The following is a 17,971-nucleotide window of genomic DNA, read 5'->3' on the forward strand; positions in this document are numbered from 1 at the left end:
TTGTCGCACATTCAGGTTTTGTTTGTAGCCTTGGTTTATTCTTCTAGTCCCTCCCTCGACCACTTGATCAATGATTGGTTCCCAAGGAGTTTGAACATCTTTCTTTGTTGTTGATTTTCTCTTCGAAGATGAGGCACTACTAGTCACATTGTCTGTATCTTCACTTACCTCTCCATAGGATTTGCAATTGTCAACTAGATAAAGAACTTCTCTAGCGACTTGATCAAATGTTGTGCATCCCTTCAAATGTAGGTCCTTTTTTAGAGTTTCATTTCTCAAGCCCTCTATGAAGAGAACTGATAATATCTCATCTTGCGGTAACTCTCTCACATGACATCTCTCAATGTATTGTTTGAAGCGAAGCAGAGCTTCCTTCACTTTTTCATCCCTTTTTTGTGTGAATGCGTAGATTTGGGACACTGTGTTGTGTTTGAACCCCCTTTTTGAGAGATCCTCTACAAACTCTTGTAAGAGTTGTGCTATGTTTGGGAATTCATCTCTATTTAGAGGTTGGAACCACATCAAAGCCGTCCCTTATAATGTCAAGCCAAATCCCTCATACTGAGTATGGAAATCAGGAATCTATTCAGCTCTCAAAACTTGTTTGAAGAGCGAGACATGAGCATATGGATCCCCTGACCCATTGTACTTTTTCTTAACACATTGAGCCACTTGATATGGTCTTAATCATTGTGGTCCAGTCACCAATCTAACCAATTTATGGTCTCTTGGAAAGACGTCTCTCGTCCCCTCCTCTATTCTTGGAGAAAATCCCGATAGAATCCTCTTTGTTGCATGGTCTGGCATCATTTTTTGCTGAAAGTAAGTAGAGATCGGAGTACCCTTGTATGTGCATAGTTCTACGTCAATTCAATCGACAAGTTTGTACTCACGTCCATACTTATCTACGATCAAAACTTGCACTCCGTTGGCATCTGTATACGTAGATTCATAGAGGTTCTTATGGGTGGTCAACTCTCTAGCATAGGGCTCTACACACTTGTAGAAGATATATGGATCTCTATTTGTGAACCTATACAAGCCCTCATGAGTGTAATCTATAAGCACTCTCATGGATTCATTAGCTTTGATGAATCTCACATTTGGTTTGTTGATCAGAGGATGCCTATCCTCTAGGTATTCTCTCGATCCCCCTGTTGAAGGCACTGCAGTGTTCCTTGAATTTTTCATGTCTCTGAGCGGAGTAGAGAACCCTGGTGGTGCATAATTTGTCAGCTCAGTCAAAACTCTCAAGATAGTCTCTTACAAGTCCACTTTGTCTTAGTGCAACTTATCCCTTTTTGCCCTTGGTAAGGTCCCTTAAAAGTCTGGAATTTGTGACTCTTTTGATCTTTGAAAACTATTTTTGGGTACCCTAAAATTTTAGAATTAGAAAACCTAGAAAACTTCAGCTCTAAAAGGTTTGTGATATTGCCCGCAAGCTTTCTTCCTAGCTATACCTGACTCAATTTGGAGTTGTCTATCAAAAATTAGAGCACTTTTAGTGAACGGCACTTGAAACAACACTCAAAACAGTCTCAAGACCAGAAAACAGGAACTTTGGCTTGTATCTTGGTCTCCAGAAGGTATTTTTAGCTCAAGCTTGAGATTTGGGATGTCCTCAAGTATGTCTACAAGATAACCAAGTATGTCTACAAGATAACCAAGATTTGGGATGCCCTCAAGTATGTCTACAAGATAACCAAGACAAAGATACCCCCACAATGCAGAGAGGTACATGGACCGCGATCCATGTTCCCTGTCAAATTTTTTCTCCAAATTTTGATTGTGTGTAGACAAGGTCATGTGCAGACTATATACCAATTTTCATCAAATTCTGAGGTTGAAGTAAGTGGATCACAATCCATGTTCAACCACGTCACTTGATCTCTTGGCAACTTGTTCCTGACTATGTCCACAAGCTAAATCTCAAATCGTTTTGGATTTGGACTTGTTTTGATAGGTCAAACAACCAATACTAGGTCTGCACTGCGGTTTTCTGTCTATCACTTGTTTTGCTTTCTTTTGATCCAATTTTGCTCAATTTTTTTCACAACTAGGCTTGGGGATATGTTTCCTTGTGTATGCACTACTAATCTGGAAAGTTTTTTTTGGGTCCAAGCCCTTGTCGGTCAACCCGTGAGAACAAGTCTCAAGGCATGCATCTATAGACCATCAGTTAGTGGAGTTTGCATGTGGAAAAGGTGTGGTTGGCATCACCTTCGAAAGACTATGTAAAGGCTTCTCTTTAATAAAATTAGTAGTAGGGTGCAATTTTGTTCAAAACTGTGTCGATCTCTTTCTCTCTTTCATCCCTCTTCTTGCTCTGCACGCCCTGCATCACCATGGCTCCGTAGCACGAGCTCCAACAACTGGTATCAGAACTTTGGGTCAACCTCGGCGCTCGACACAGGCAACACAGGATTGGCCGCTAGCAGAGGACAGAGAGGCACAATCGACTTGCAGAAAACTGGACAAGCCCGGCATCAACGAGGTCACCCTGACCTTGTGATGATTTTTCGACACACTCTCACTTGCTAAAATGCCTGCAACGTCTGCTTTGAAGCAATCTGCCATCACGCTGTTCTTTTGCTGCAGAAAATCGTTTTTTTATATAAAATTATTGAGAGTTTCACAATATTGTGATTCACATTACAGTGACCACTTAATTTGGTCCTAAGGGTTTACATAGCCGAGATTCCCACCCTTGAAAAACCCTCGCAAAATCCGTTACGCTACACTTCTTGCAAGTTGTGCTCGGTGTTCAGTTATGGTGCGCTCAGTATTCGATCATGTTGGCGACGACCTCGAAACAGTAAATTGACATATAGTATAAGCTTCGATACCTTTGCTTCGGAACTTCGAAAGTTGATTGGAATTTCTGCTACAAGTTAAATCTGACGGAACCTTCACCTTCGTTTATTTTAAAGATCTCAACATGGTATCAAAAGTCGACAAGTTCAATGGATCCGGCTTCCATACTTGGTAGATCAAAGTTAAAGGCTATTTGATGCTGAAAAACTTATGGAACGTGGTCAAGCCTCTCGTAGCCAACGAATCTGGAACATCCGCTGCAGTTACAAGGGAATTATCTGCTGAGCTACAAAGAAAAGACGAACAGGCTTTTGGTATCATCCTGACCTCCTGAGAAGACAATTTTATTCATTATTTGGACGATGTTGATTCTTCAAGTGCTGCCTGGATAGAGCTAGAGAAGCTTTTCGGTGCCAAAGATAAGTATTCAAAAATGAGTTTAAAAATGGAATTATATTCCATCCGTATGCGTGAAGATGAAAACATTGCAGCTTTAGCCAATAGACTGAAGAGTATTAAAACTCAACTTGTTTATGTCGAAGCTTCAGTACCAGAAGAAGATCTCATAGTCATTTTATTAAAAAGTTTGACTGACAAATTTCATCATATTGTTACTGTTTTAAAAGGAAAAGATCCGCTGCCCTCCTTGGATGGTATCATCAATTCATTGCAGGAAGAAGAACGCAGGGTACCTAGTACCAATTCTACTATTTTTCCCAGTGCATATATAGTCTCGAATTCCGTATCCCCATCTAGTTCTTCTGATACTTCTAGTGAAAATGCAATCACTAAATGTGTTGTTATAGTAGCTTCATTTTGACCATTCAATGGAACCAGAACTTGTGCCATTTGTGGGCACAACAATCATCAGATGAAAGACTGTTTCAAGAAGAATCCTTGTGTTCATTGTGGTAAAACAAATCATCCGTCAAATAAGTGCTTTCAAAAGGGTAAAACTCAAATTCATGTGATTGAGGGAGACACTGAATCTCCAATATATTCTGTTGACGAGGAAATTTATTAGATAAACTCTTTTCATGTTGTTTAGTCAAAATAAATTGTACGGGTTATAGACATTGCCACAAAGATAAGTGGTAAGACCTCCCAATTTTTATCAGTTCTCAACCCATTTTTGTTGCACTCTCATGAGGTTACTGGGTACACCATAAACCCAAGGTTTGGCAGTGAACCAAAAACTCCATTTTTTGGTAGCTAACTTTTTATGACCTACACCCTATCTGTTCAAGGGGGGGTTATTGATCTAGCACCAGGTTATGGATACACCAAAAATCCTTGGTTGTGAGAAAACCTAAAACTCACGGTTGAGGAGTACACCAAAAACTTGAGGTATCATGAGTTGCTTGACCAGTTTGAGCTTGAGGGGGGGATTGTTGGGTCCAAGCCCTTTTCGGTCAGCCCGTGAGAACAAGTCTCAAGGCATGTAGCTATAGACCATCAGTTAGTGGAGTTTGCATGTGGAAAAGGTGTGGTTGACATCACCTTCCAAAGACTATGTAAGGGATTCTCTTTAATAAAATTAGAAGTAGCGTGCAATTTTGTTCAGAACTGTGTCGATCTCTTTCTCTCTCTCGTCCCTCTTCTTGCTCTGCACACCTTGCATCACCATGGCTCCGTAGCACGAGCTCCAACAGTTTTAGGTTAAACTATCACTATGGGTACATGGATCACGATCCATGTTTGGAGCCCAAATTGACTTCTCTTTGTACCATCAGATTCAACATGCTTAGGAGGCCCTATGGTATCATTTTTTTTGAAAATGGACCTCTAGATTGAAAGTTAGGTCAATTCTGACACTTTCTTAGAGTACTTGGCAGTTCTGGGCTTTTGGCTTGGTTTTTGATATCCAAATTCACTTTTGAAAAGACCACTAGACTCCTTGTGATGTCCTCTGGCTATGACACAAGTTTGGTATCAATCTGTGACAAAGGAACATGGATCGCAATCTATGTACCTATGTGTCAGATGATAATGAAACTTGGCACAGAGCTTGCCCTTGGCTCACTGATCTCTGCTGTATGGTTTTTATGTGATTTGGATCACTTTAGGTCAACCAAAAGCCAATCCCCATGTCTGTTTTAGGGTTTTCCTCTTTGCAATGTTTTTGGCTCTTTTCACCCACTTTGAACTTTTTGGACAAAATTTCTCTGGGGACTTTTGTTCACAATGGTCTCTGTCCAAAAATTTATCAAGGGTACATGGATCGTGATCCATGTTCCACCACTTTTGGATCTAAATTTTTGGTGTGTTGATAGCTTATGATGTTTGTAGACTGCTCACAATTTTTTTTTTGAATTTGGATCCGTTTTGCCCTACCAAATCTGACTTCTACAGTCTGTTGTGGCAGTTTAGACAATGTTCTGTTTTTGCTCTTTTGACCACTTTTTACAACTTTTTTGCACATGATTCTTTTGGGAAAGTTGTTCCAAATGGTACTCCCTATCTACTGCTTAAATCTCAACCAAGAAAATTTCCAAATTTTTCATGAGGTACATGGATCACGATCCATGTTTGGAATCCAAAGTGAAATTTCTTGGTACGATCAGAATCAGCATGTTTACAAGATGCTATGGTATCAAAAGTTTTGGATATGGACTAGTTTTTGTCATTCAAAAGCAAGTTTTTCTGTCTGTCCTGCGATTTTTAACTAGTTTCTATATTTGGCTATTTTAACCAACTTTTTTTAATTTTTTGACATGGTCTCTTTTGGAAAAGTCGTTCCACTAGTTATCGGGGATGTACTTATCAAATATCAACCCAAAATGTCAAAAGGTACATGGATCGCAATCTATGTTTGGCAACATTTTTTCATGAATTTTGTTTTGTTGGTTCTCTATGCCCTGTAGAAGCCAATCTCACCCCTTTTGGAATTTGGATCCCAAAATCTCAAGATTTTCCCAATTTTGTGTTTGAATCCCTATTTTTGTTGTTTTTGCCCTAATAGTCAACTCTGATGTGATTTTTTGAGTTTTCCTTTCACGCAAACTTGATCAGAGTAATATCCCACTAATGCACAATGTTAGTCCTCGACTCTTTTGATCCTTTTTTATTTTTCTTGCTCTCTTGTTCACGTATAAGTTGTTCCTTGGTTTGGTTCAATTCCGTTTTCAAAGCTGTTTTTTTCTTCATCCTCTTTGATTTCATTTTGTCATGTTTGGCTTTCCATGATTTTCTTTGAGTCTTAGCTTACCCGTTTTCAAATTTGATTTGTTCAAGAAGTTTCAAATCATCCACCACACTTGATTTTTGTTTTTCTTCATGTGCTTGAGCTCTAGTCACCATTTTGATAGGAATTATTGGCTCCAAATTGGATCCACTCGTGCACGGTAGAATTCCAATGACATTGATAATTGCCTTCCCTAGGTTGTCAGGATTCTTTGTGGAGTTCTTTGGAAAACTCCCACAAGAGTTAATCAATGTTCAAGAAATCTCTAATATTTAGTGGTTGGAACCAAGTTAGTGTTAGCGGGTTGAAATGCAACAAAACTTTAGGATGAGGTCAAGGACACTAGGGGCACTATCCTAGCAAGTCTGGTCGCAATCCGACAAGGTTCCAAAATCAAAATCCATCATGAAAAAGGTCTTGAAAACTGCAATAGAACTATCCGAAAAGGTCACCCTATGGTCTAAGAACACTGTCCTATGGTCAAAATGACTATAAACAGTGATTTAAGCACTCAAATCTGCAATTAAGGCTAACAATGCAAGTTTCAAAATCGAAAACGGTTTACCCAGTCATTAGTAAAGTCGATTACAAGGTTGGAGCAGCTTGTAGCTTAAGCGTACGTTTTTTAAACTCCCTCTTCTTTCCAAAGATAAGCCTTTTTTTCACAATAAGGCTATTGACCTTTATACCTAGGGATTTCTAAATGGCTAGTGACCGGCTCACACGGACCTTTACAAATATCATTACAACATTACAACTCAGGGGGTTGATCCACTACTCTGTAATCAGGATTTACACAAAGTATTATTACACTCTCTCGAAAAAACTAATAGCATACAAATGTGGTGTCCGGCTACGTGTCCGACCAATTGGCCACTCGGTTACTCTTTTGGAAAGAGAGAGTAATTTCAGGAAAGGGAGAGCAATTTTAGGAAAGGAGGAGTAATTTAAGAGGAGAAGGAGTAGGAAGAGTACTTTTAGGTAAGAAAGAGAGGATGAGCTTAATTTACAGTTTTATTCTTGGAAGCCAAGTTTCATCCAAGAGGTTCGAAATCGTGCATCAAAATCCGTGTCCGCAAAAAAAAAAAAGCATCTCGTGACATCATTACATGACCCAACAAGTTTTTGATAAGTTTTTTATTCAAATATTGAACCCAATAATGTTACCAAATAGTGTGTTAACAAGACTAATTTATCTATACTTCTTCAAGTATAGCACTAATACAGTTTTTATGGTATCTACTTTTATGGGTTGGTTGACTGGTCAGGCAACATTCAAATTTTTTTTCTAGACTACTTTTAAGTCGGGTAAAAGGGGATTCCTTGATACTATATCAAGTGGCGAAATGTTTTATATATGCAACTTTTAGTATTGTTTCCATATCATATGCTGTGGCATATTTGGGTAGAGCTTTGGTTTCTTTTTGGACCAAAAAGTTCATGAATGAATCTCATGATAGAGAAATGAATCTTTGGGAAATTGCTGAATATTCGGATCTATTGTGGTGGTTTTTTAAACCGTGGCCCACTCCTTTTTTTTATCCCTCTAGGGAAAATCGGAGTAATCGATTTGTCAAAAATCATCGATTCCACATGAATAACACTTTTTATAAGGGGAGAACATCCACATACTTTTTTGAAAAATGTTTAACTGATAGGAAAAGGAGTTTATCTTTTCTAGCATTGCTCAATTTGTCATTTTTTTGGGAAAGAAAATGTCAAATTTTTTGTATCAATCGATGGCAAAGTCTCGTAGATCTTTTGGAATGTGTTTGTCATATCAAAATTGGGTTTCAAAAAAATTAGCAAAAACAAAATTCTTTGAGAAAGAATTAACGGATCAGATCAAGTTGTTAGACATTGGTTCTTCATTCTCAAAGATGATGAGTAGAAAAACAAGATTGATGGGCGGTAAAAGGAGGAGAATACCGCGCACCTATGACCCCTTTGTCAATAACTTTCGCATAAGAATTCCAGTTATACAGACATTTTTGTTAGAAGATGACTTGGGTTTGAGTTAATGGGAATGGGAGAAATCAATGACGGAAAGAAAAACTAGAAAGGCAAAAAAAAGTCTCAGGATAAATGCTATCAAGGATAAGATTTTCACAAAAAATCGGGGATGGAAACATGGATACGGAGATCCGCTACCGTGGGAACCTTTTCCGTTGAGAAGTAAACGCATGTTCTATTTTATATTTGAAAATCGAGCTTTATACGATTGTGATGTACAAAATATCTTGAAAAAGGTAAAATCTTCGCCCACACTCAAGGTTACTTGGAAATAAATAATGGATCTAGATTATGAAGACCATATCTTATTTTTGACCTTCTTAGAGGTGGGATGTTTTTGCCAATTTGGTTGGATATCTCCACTCGAAGCCTTTTGAGAAAAAGTTCTAAGAGTTTGTCAAATGTGGAATGGAGAATACGCAGACTAAATAAAATTGGGAATTTGAGTATGGATCTGGCTCGATATAATATCCTGTATTTTGAAAATAATTTTGATATACCAGGAGGAGACAACGATTTTCACCACACAAAAAATTTCGTAATGTGGGTATCACTTTCACAAAAGGAAAGCCGAGATCTGAAATATTAATGAAGGATATGCAAAGTATCTGATTTCCATACAAAATTCTGAAGGGCTCTATGTGTTCTTGGAGGCAAAAGACCTTGCTCTGGAAAGCACTTCAAGAAAAAATACGTTCGTATTTTTTCCTCAGATCAGTAGAAAGGAAAATCTTGTTTCAATCACTTATTGAGCGACTGACAACTTCAAGCCATGAAGAAAAATTTAGTGAGCTGGAAAAAGACACGGATTACGAATTTTAGAAACAACTACTAGATATCTCCCTATCAGCGAAAAGGAGTTTAATTGGTGAATCAAAGCTTACTCGTTCACTATAGCAGCTAGATCCGACATAGGTCCTATCCATAATGGAAGGGGATATATGCTATTTTTTCAATCCAAATTTTGAAATTTTATTAAACTACCAGTACTTATAGTCTTGAAAAAATCGGACGTATTTTACTCCGTCAAAATTCCAAATGGAATAAGGACTGGATGAGATGGAAGAAAGAAATTCATAACAATTGTACATTTGATGGCGAAGACTTTTCACAAGATGAGTTACCCCCACGATGGTTAAGAGAAGGTATTCAGATAAAAATTGTGTATCCGTTTCAACTGAAGCCTTGGCACACAAATGGGAATGAAAAACAACATACTCTTCGAAGAGAACACAAGGAAATTGGATCTGAAAGCTGGGAATTGAAAAGCAAAAGGAAAATGAAGCAAAGGAAGCACAAATTTACTTATTTAACTGTTTTGGGGTATTAGACGGATATACCTTTTGGAACTATTCAAAAGAAAACTTCTTTTTGGAAACTTGTTCGGAGAAAGTTAATTCGGATTTGTAAAAGAAGCTTGCCTCGTCAAATTAAACAAGCCTATCAATTTATTCACTCTAGGTTCGAGAAAGTATCGAAATTGAATTCAACTCCATCAAAGAAATTGAATCTTATTTCCAATCTAAGACAAGGTGGAAAACTACTAAGTGACTGTAGTCTAGATGAGAAAAGTTGGATGAAAACCTCATCTACCAATTACGTAAATGAAAAGACAAAACCTAACTGCAATGTAATTTCAAACAGTGAGAGATTTATTGCTATTGGTGGGGAAATGAGTCCGGCTAATGTTAATCGTAAACAACCTATTACTCACGACCAAGTAGAAAGAGAATTTTTAATGAGTATCGTTGCAGTTGACTCCAAAAATCTTTTGAACGAAAAGGGTAAATAGATGACCCATATTCCAAAATAACCTCAAAGGATTTGGAAACAAGCGATACTACATCAGGTGACATAAATCTTGTGAATTCCACCAAATTTGAACGGAAGCAATTGGTCAATTCCGAGGAAGCAAGATTAAGTTTATATTTACTTGTCACAGTAATTGAAACATTTGTTTCAATAGTAATAAACTTGCAACCTTTCACAATTAATAGGATTTTTGTTCATTACTTCACTAAATTCGACAACCTAACGAACTACCCAATAAGAATAAGTAGGTGAACTAAACTATGGATCCATAGAAAATGGGAGGGATCTGATGACTATTTGTAGCTTACCATTGATGACGACGTTGAATGTAGCAACGAGAAAAAAAAACTAGGGATCTAAAAAATAATGGAGGGAATCAATTTAGTAGGTTCTTTCTTTTGGTGGTTGTGACTTAGTTAGCTTGTTCCGCGACGAGCCACTAGTAAAGCCCCATTGCACTTCCCTCCCCCCCCCCCCCCCCCCCCCCCCCCCCCCGAGCCAAATGAAAAGTTTGGGCACTGGAGGAAAGGGATTGTACTAGCAAGCTGAGTGAGGTCAAGCTGAATCCACCAACAGTTGCTACTAGCAACCTCACCCTTCGGAGATTGGGAGGGGGAGAGGCCGAAGGTCTAGCAAGGGGGGGGGGAGCTAGTATTGGCACGAGTGAAATGCTGGTATACCAAGTGGAGTTAGAGACTCTATCTAAGTATGGAGTTACAAAAGTATTGGGTATGAATAAAGGAAACCTTGAATTTCTCGTAATATGTCTCCTAGATCTATTTCCAATTGAATCTAGGGACTTGCCACATTGAAACTGCCTCCTAGTCTTTCCTAAGGTGGAACTAACGAGACGAAGCAAGTGGACCAGTCACAGTGGGTAATTCATTACCTCTGCTCATATCCCATCCCTGCAGTGCGGGATCCCTAACGGGAAAGAAAAAAAATTGAAGAGAGAACTTTGTCCATTACCCATATCTGCTTTCCTGCACCTCCTTCACCCTCTCCAACTATGCCAGGTTTTCTAGATTGATTCGAATTGGATAGGGAAAGCATCTCGGGATTGTTTTTTGGTAAAAGATTTTCTCGGGGTGCCAGAACTACCGGTTTGGAGTCATCAAATTGAACCTGAGATCAGCTTTTCCAAACTTATTCTAGACATATTTGTTTGTACCCCTTTTGGTTTGGAAATATGTAAGAGGCTTATGGGATTGACATAACTTGCCAGTAGGGATACACTCCGAGTGAGCGTCGAGATATGAGGCAAAGAAATCCAGATTGTGCCTAGAACTAGAAGTAAGAAACAACTTCCATTCAGCTTTCTTTGTGTCTAGATAAGTTATAAGTGGTAGAACTACTAATCGGGTGGAGAGTTTGATCCTGGCCCAGGATGAACACTGGCGGCATGCCTAAAAATGCAAGTCGGATGGGAGGCATCCTCGTGGTGTTTCTAGTGACGGACTGGTGAGTAACGTGTAAGAACTTGCTCCTGATAGGGGTACAATGACTGGAAATGGTTGGTAATACCCCATACGTTGAGGAGCAAAAGGGAGGGATCCGCCCAAGGAGGGGCTTGCATCTGATTAGCTTGTTGGTGAGGCAATGGCTACCAAGGCAACGATCAGTAGCTGGTTTGAGAGGATGATCAGCCGCACTGGGACTGAGAATCAGCAACACTGGGACTGAGAATCAGCCACACTGCGACTGAGACACGGCCTAGACTCCTATGGGAGGCAGCAGTGGGGAATCTTTTGCAATAGGCGAAAGCCTGATGGAGCCATTAGGAGATTTCGGAGGTCTTTTGGAGGGCCTTTTGGAAGAGAGAGGAAAATAAGCTCCTCCAATGAGAGAAGAGCCTACGTTACGTAGAAAAATAGATTAATATTAACAAAAATATAAAAGGTGTCCCTCTCCTCATTTAATAATCTAGTGGTCCTTGAAGACGATCACTCTCTTTCATTTAATGCGAGCACCTTTTTTAGAAGGTAGATGCGGTGCATTTGATACGGCTTACGTCATCACTAGAATTCAAAAAGTTACAAAACTATCAAGTGGTGGAAGATTTTGAAACTTTTGATACTGTCGATGCGTCCGAAACGCCCAAATAGCCTAAAAATGAATGTCCAATTGCCTAGCTCCGACATCCAAAGAGGCAAAGAATGTCAAAAACCCGTAAAAGAACATTTTACTAACGGTGCGCGAGGGGGCATTCCAAAATTTTGGAATGCCTCATCGCGCGCCGTTAGTAAAAAGGCCCTTTTTTCCTCTTTTAGAGAGCTTTTTGAGAGGAAAATGTCAAAAAATCTCTAAAAAGGCCTCCATCTATCACATAGGTTTTTTCTTCATCTTCTTAGCCTTAGAGATCATAATTTCGGGTCTATAAGAGTGAGCACGCACACCCATTGTTACAATTCTACAAAGTGCATTTTGATCACACACACACACAAATATAACATACACACAAACACACAGAGACACAAATATAACATACACACATACACAGACAGACACACACAGAGACACACACACTCACAAACACACAGACACACAAATATAACATACACACACACACACAAACACACAAACACAAAGAGCCTCTCTCTCTCTCTCTCTCTCTCTCTCTCTCTCTCTCTCTTTATACTATAGGCGCGCGTAGAGAGGCACAACCGGTGTGCATGTCTCTATGCGCGCCTTCAGTACTGTGCATCCACCAGTGTATGTGTGAGTGTTATAGAGAGAGGAAGTAAGGCGGGAGAAAGAGAGAGAGAGAGAGAGTCTTTCTATTACCTTATACTAACGGTGCGAGGAGGTGTTTTTTGAGGTCAAAACATGCTCCACGCGCGCCGTTAGTAATAGGAGTCTCTCACTCTCTCTCTCTCTTTAAATATGCTAAGCTATAGAAAGGAGAGAGAGAGAGAGAGAGAGAGAGAGAGAGAGAGAGAGAGAGAGAGAGAGAGAGAGAGAGAGCATGGTGCAAAAGTGCAATAGAGAAACATGGGTAGGCTTTCTTGAAAGATAATTGTCCAAAAATCACTAAAAGGAGCTTTGTATTAACGGCGCGCAGAGGGGCATTCTAGCATTTTAGAATGCCTCCTCGCGCGCCTTAAGTAAAAAGCCCATTTTTTGGAGTTTTTTGACATTTTTTGCCTCTCTGGATGTCGGAATGAGACAAGTAGACATTCGTTTTTAGGGTATTTTGGCATTCCGGACGCATTGGTGGTGTCAAAAGCCTCAAAATCTATCACTATTTGACAGTTTGTGACTTTTCAACTTTCAGTGATGACGTAAGCTGCCTTGAATGCGCCGCACCTACCTCTTGAAAAAGACGCTCACATTAAATAAAAAAGTGACCGTTTTCAAGGACGATTGGGAATATAAATCTACTTTTTAAAGTGTCTGGTTGTCCTTTTGGACGTACTCACAAGGTGCAAGTGCATTTTAAAAAAAGTTTCTAGAGAGACAAAATACAATTTCTTACAAGGCCCTCCAAATGACCTCCGAAATTTTCTAATGAAGGCGGAGTGGAGGTAGAAGGCCCACGGGTCGTAAAATCCTTTTCTTAGAGAAGAAGTAGTGACGGTATCTGAGGAATAAGCATTGGCTAACTCTGCACGAGTAGCCGCGGTAAGACACGGGATGCAAGCGTTGTCCAGAATGATTGGGCGTAAAGCGTCTATAGGTGGCTCCTTAAGTCCTCTATCAAATCCCAGGGCTCAACCCCGGACAAGCGATGGAAACTACTGGGCTCGAGTATGGTAGGGGCGAAGGAAATTTTTGATGGAGAGGTGAAATGTGTAGATATCAAAAAGAACACCAGAGGCGAAGGCACTCTACTGGGCCGACACTGACATTGAGAGACAAAATCTAGGGGAGCCAGTGGGATAGGACCCTAGTAGTCCTAGCCATAAACAATGGATATTAATCACTACGCGTATCGACCCGTGCAGTGATGTAGCTAACGTGTTAAATATCCCGCATGGGGAGTACGTTCGCAAGGATGAAACTCAAAGGAATTGACGGGGGCCCTCACAAGCGATGGAGCATGTGGTTTGATTCGATGCAATGCAAAGAACCTTACCAGGGCTCGACATGCTACGAATCCTCTTGAAAGAGGGGAGCACCTTTGGGAACACAGATACAGGTGGTGCATGGCTATCGTCAGCTCGTGCCATAAGGTGTTGGGTTAAGTCCTGCAACGAGCGCAACCCCCATGTTTAGTTGCCATTACCAAGTTTGGAACCCTAGACAGACTGCTGGTGACAAGACAAAGGAAGGTGGGAATGATGTCAAGTCAGCATGCCCCTTACGCCATGGGCAACACACGTGCTACAATGGCCGAAACAGAGAGCCGCGACCCCGCGAGGGCAAGCTAACCTCAAAAACTTGGTCTCAGTTCGGATTCCAGGCTGCAACTCGCCTGCATGAAGCCAGAATTGCTAGTAATTGTTGGTCAGCCATACGGTAGTGAATCCATTCCCGGGCCTTGTACACAATGCCCTTCACACTACGGAAGCTGGTCATGCCCCAAGTCGTTGTCTTAACCGCAAGGGGACAGATGCCTAAGCCAGGGCTAGTGACTGGAGTGAAGTCGTAACAAGGTAGCCGTACCGGAAGGTGCGGCTTGATCACCTCCTTTTTAGGGGGAGTCAACACCTCTTTGATACTTTGGTCTTGTCCATTTCGAACCTTGAAGTGATGAATTGCTTCCCCCTATTCTTAACTGGAGTTGAGAGCCTATATAAAGACCCCTCTCCCTTCACGTTGAAGACACACACTCTCAGAAGTGGAAGCCCTCTTGCCTTAATGTTGGAGTAACCTCTCTCTCTCAAGATCTTACCCTGAAGCCATCTCCATCTCCAACTTCTCTCTCAACCATCATCGTGTTGTCCCTCAAGTTCTTGAGTTCTCTTTCTCACTTTCTCCTTTCTCTTTTGCGACACGATGGCCCCGAAGCGAGTGAATCGAAGCTCAAAGGATGCTCATGTCGCTCCACCTCCGAGAAAGGTGCACAGGAAGGCATTAGACACTCCAAACATTGCTCAAGCGGAGGTATTGGTTGCGGAAGAAGTCGAAGCCGTCCAACCTCAACCATGAGAGGTAGTCAAACGTGTTGTTAATCTGGTAAGATGAATTTATAATTCTGCATCGTTATACAAAATGATCGGTAAGTCAAGCCTATGAATTCTCTTAAACTGCCCAAAAAACATGATTATATCACAAGAAACAAGCATATGATTTCATAGAGTGGAGAAGGCATTGTTTGATTTATGATTAGTGTTTGATAATCTATCTCTATTTGATATTAGAAGTTAGTTAATCTTGTTTGAGAAATCACATAAAGAAAACAATTGTTGAAAGAATATCTTCTTTCTAGATGGAACTCGCGGTTAGCGAGGTGATTCCACGATTAGCGAAGATTAAGCTGAGGTTATCAGCTCTCTTTTTGTCTCTTGCGGTTAGCAAGATACCTTGCGGTTAGCAGGATGCCTTGCGGTTAGCGAGATGCTCCCTTGCAGTTAGTGACTGGGAAAGTATGCACATTTTGCGGTTAGCGAATAAGAAAATCTTTTGCAAAGGCTCTGTTGGTTAGACAAAGAAAGTCCACGGGTAGTGGCAAACTCTTAAGGATAATTGAAAGATTCATTTTTGTTGAATTATAGGACTATCTTCATTAGACCATGTTTGAGAAAGAAATGTTTTGGTGATGTTTGAAGGGCTGGATGAAAGAATTTGTGTCTGGAATTAATTAAAGAACATTGTTTGTATATGTAAAACAGTGTAGTAGTAATTAGAAAACAAGCTAAAAAGTGTGACTGTGGGGTGGAAAGTGGGGGCTGGCTTAGGTTTTCAGTCAAGGATGGGTGGTCTCGATTAGTCCAGAACCTCTCCACTCTCTGTTATTAAGAGAAGTGAAACTAGATACTTATCATGCCAAGAGTCGAGATGGCCCAAATCTACCTGATAGAAAATTACTATTTAGTTTAGCCTAAGTCTCATATCATATTTATGGTTCATGGATGGCAGCCATGCCTATTAAACGTGGAGAAAAAGGCGTTGTTTATGGATTGTAAATATGTCAATGGTATTTCATCTTTATGTTAGGAAACAGATTTCATTGGAATCTTAGATTTATCGACCTAGCTTGTGGCGTATGACCCTTATAGCCATGTAAAGGATGGATAGAGAACTTCCTCTCTTCTGTTGCTTGTATCTCTACTTTGTGGAAATGGAGTAGGGTGTTGTCAACGGAAAAGGAGAATAAAGGAAGTCCATCTATCAAGTTGCCCCAATCTTCTCGGGGTTGGGGACCTCACATATTGCATGTAGAGTTCTTGATTCCTACACTATGCGTAGTGCAAGACTTGGGATGGATAGGGCATGCGTTTTAAGATAGACTAGCCCAATTAATACAATTAGACAAAGTAAGACTCAAATTGGTCATATCTACGTATGCGTAAAAAATACAAATAAAACAATTTCATGGCCAACATGTTATAAACAAGGAATTTCAAGGGGGGGACTATGTTTTAGTCTACATACTTAAGCAACATTCCTAGAAACTCAAAATGCGGGGTAATGGCCCATTTGTGATCAAAGTAGTGATGTCCAAATTGCAACATAAGAGGGAGAGGTGATTCTTAACTAGATAAATGGATCTAGATTGAAGAAATACCATCAACTTCTCATTGCATAAATGTTGGATACGATACATTTATCTAAGGAACAAAAACAAAAGGCTCAAGCAATCAAAGATCAAGTTTAAGAGAAGGCTCGGTTGTGTATTTTAAAGCGCAAGGAACAACATCAGTCACCACCTCCTATTATAACAATTTAGGTGGAATGTATGTTCAGATCAATGTCTAGCTAGCCAACGCCATAGCAGAAAGACCATTAGTGGACACTAGAGCACGTGTCAATGCTATGCAATATTCAATCTACCTGAAACTATCAGAATCTATGATTGAAACAACCAAGATTGAGCTCAAAGTGGCCAACAGGGAAACCATGGTTAGTTTGGGATAAGATAATGTCTCAATTAACATAGACCATTGCCCACATGGGTTACACATCATGGTAGATACAGATCTCAATGGCAAAATCATTTTGGGAGTTGCATGGATGCGCACTTACAAGGATGTTCTAGAATTGGCGAGATGACACACTGAATTATTATGTCAAGGATACACCTTATGTTACGTCCTTCGCACAAATAGATCACATATGGGATGAACAACATCATTTAAATGACTGCAACATAAGATACAAGATTTTTTCATTTCAACAAGAGCTACCTGCAAGTACTTTCAAAAGAAGGGTTACAAAAGTTTGGGATCCAAAAATCAATCATGGCATCAAAGCTGCAACAGATCTAGATATCCAAAACAATGCTTGCTACTCAATCTTTTTTGTCGCCACAATACAACTTCTCGTTTGACAGAACATCACATCCTAAACAACAATGACGATAAAACTTCAATCAACAGCTTCATGCTTCAATTGTCTTACCAAACTACAAATGGATTCCCAAAGATAACTTGGACAAGCCAAATGAGCCACCAACAATAAAACGAGCATTGAGACAGAACCCACAAAATGACCATACATTAGTATAGTCTCCCAAAACAAGCTTAAATTGGATCCCTAAAGTCTAGCCACCTCAGAAAAAGGACATTCACCAACCCAAGCATTAAGGAGAGGGCATTACATCTTCAACAACTTCTATTTGGTAAACACAACTTGTATGAAACCTTGCCAGCAAAAACCACTGAACAATTGATTCAATACCCACATCTTGCACAACACTGTATTACCGAATGCATCTCTTCTCTAAGCATGATAGGGCCATCTTACACGGCCTTGCATAGACACGTTGTTTTCACCCATACACATCGCACAGACCTACGCCTAGAATGACTTGGAATGGAAAGGGGGAAGTAACAGTTACTACAGTAGCTGGAGTAGCATATTGCAAGATATTAGGCTACAAGATGTTGAGATAATAAGTGTATAGTGTATAGAATGTGTTTTGGTGCTTAAATTTTTTCTTTTTTTGCAATCTCTTAATATAATTTTGCTCCTAATAGGCATAGAATTGAGCCATATTGACAAATTTTTATGAGTGAGATGCCTAGAGTGAGAGTATGTACATAT

At 39.9% G+C, this 17,971-nt stretch overlaps 1 pseudogene; it reads right to left on the bottom strand.

The window, feature by feature from the left end:
- Nucleotides 1-11,270: 11,270 nt before the first annotated feature.
- LOC147454811 (uncharacterized) overlaps nucleotides 11,271-17,971 on the bottom strand; it is a 38,060-nt pseudogene continuing 31,359 nt past the window's right edge.

This window comes from Adiantum capillus-veneris, chromosome 7 (assembly GCF_014529385.1).
Source record: "Adiantum capillus-veneris isolate H3 chromosome 7, ASM1452938v2, whole genome shotgun sequence".
Classification (NCBI taxonomy): Eukaryota; Viridiplantae; Streptophyta; class Polypodiopsida; order Polypodiales; family Pteridaceae; genus Adiantum; species Adiantum capillus-veneris.